We start from the raw sequence: 1,808 nt of genomic DNA on the forward strand, positions 1-1,808 counted from the left end.
AATAAAATTAAAAAAAAAAAATACTACCAACTTATTATTTAAAAAAAAAAAAAAGTTGCAAAATGCAGAAAAATATAAGAAAGGAAATTTAAATTGCCCACAGTCACAGTCTACAAGAACCACTATTGATACTCTAGGCAATTTTCATTCCATAGATTGTTCCGTTTCTTAACTGAAATTTGGTGGTGGGTGTGGTTTCATGAATGAGGAGCAGAAAGAGAAACACAACTTCATTCTTCCCCTCAGGTGCAGAAGGGTTCCAGCCATGATCCACTGTCTTTCCTCCGTTCCCTTCTAACAGCCCTCTACTAGCCAAGGTCAATCCTTGACCATCTATAGCTAGGCCCAATGGAGGGAAGGTCATACAGCAACCACCTCTGTGGTCTCTAGTATGGGCTACTATGTTAAAGAAAAGTGTACCTTTGGCTTAGGTGCCCTCAATCCTCTCCTCTCCTCAGCCAGTGTGGACCTATATATTTGTCAATTCTTGTTGCATGAAATGTTGTTGTTGGTCAATTGCCATTAAGTCAATTCCAACTCATAGTGACCCCATGTTGAGTAGAATTGCTCCATAGGGTTTCATAGGCTGTAATCTTTGTGTAAGCAGATCACCAGGTCTTTCTCCTGTGAAGCTGCTGGATGGGTTCAAACTGCCATCCTTTCACTTAGCAGGTGAGTGTTTAACATTAATCCACCAGTGCTCCTTGATGCATGAAATAAATCCTAAGAATATTGGTGGCTTACAACAACAGTCATCTGTCCTTGGCTCCAGATTATGAGTCAGATTCAGGTAGTTCCACATGTCTCTTAGGGTCTTACTGAATGGCAGCTACCTGTGGTATATTCTTCTCATGCTGAATGCCAAGAGTGAAGGAGAATGAATGGGAACACATGATGCCTTTTAATTCCTCTGTTCAGAACTAACACACTGTCTCTTCTACCCACATATTATTGGCCAAAGCAAGTTATGTGGCCATACCCAGCACAAATGAGGCAAGGAAATAAACTCTACCCATTCCAAGAGAGTTACTTCAAGTCACCTGAAAGTGGGCATGGTTGTATTCTGACTCAGAGAGGAAGGGAAGAATTGGGAACAATGGTCAGATCTTCCTCAGTATGGACCTCTAAGTCATTCAGGTGTGCTGTATTGATCCCCAACTCTAGCCAGACTGATTCTTCACTGGAGATCCAAAGACACCAAATATGTAATGATCCCTGTACCTTTGTAGTGGTCCCTGGGTAATGCAAATGGTTTGCACTTGACTACTCGCCTAAAAATGGGTGGTTCTACTCACCCAGCAGCACCATGGAAGGCCTGGTAATCTGGTTCTGTGTGGATTACAGCTACTGAAACCCTATGGAGCATAGTTCTGCTCTATAACACATAAGGTCATCATGTGGTGGAATTTACCCAGTGGCAAAGGGTTTGGTGTTTTTGTTTTGATGCCTTTGTACATGCTTATCCTCTTACCTGGAATATCACCCTTATTCCTTTCCCTTATCTGAATATTGAACATCTTTCAAGACCTCGTTCAAACTTTGACCTCTGTAAAGTCTCCCTTGACCATCTTTGCCCAATAGTGATTTCTCCCTCTCTGAAGACCTATAGAACTGGGCTCATTTTTAATTTATGCAGTATTTTATACATCTTGCATATCCATACATACATAGTCATCTGTCTATCATCCATATTTATTTTCTCAATATGATAGCAAGCTTCTGAAAAATAGGAATATTTTACATATAGGGCATACTCAGAAATATTTATTTATAGACTGGTAACTGCTTCATTTACTCTTTACTCCAAG

General features: G+C 40.5%; 1 protein-coding gene across 1 annotated transcript in view; it reads left to right on the forward strand.

The window, feature by feature from the left end:
- Window positions 1-1,808, forward strand: part of LOC103193236 (amyloid beta precursor protein binding family B member 1 interacting protein) — a 114,061-nt gene that overhangs the window by 46,522 nt on the left and 65,731 nt on the right. The gene's annotated exons all lie outside the window — the stretch shown is intronic.

Source organism: Orycteropus afer, unplaced genomic scaffold (genome assembly GCF_000298275.1).
Source record: "Orycteropus afer afer isolate SDZICR_OR568_19922 unplaced genomic scaffold, OryAfe1.0 scaffold00035, whole genome shotgun sequence".
Lineage (NCBI taxonomy): Eukaryota > Metazoa > Chordata > Mammalia > Tubulidentata > Orycteropodidae > Orycteropus > Orycteropus afer.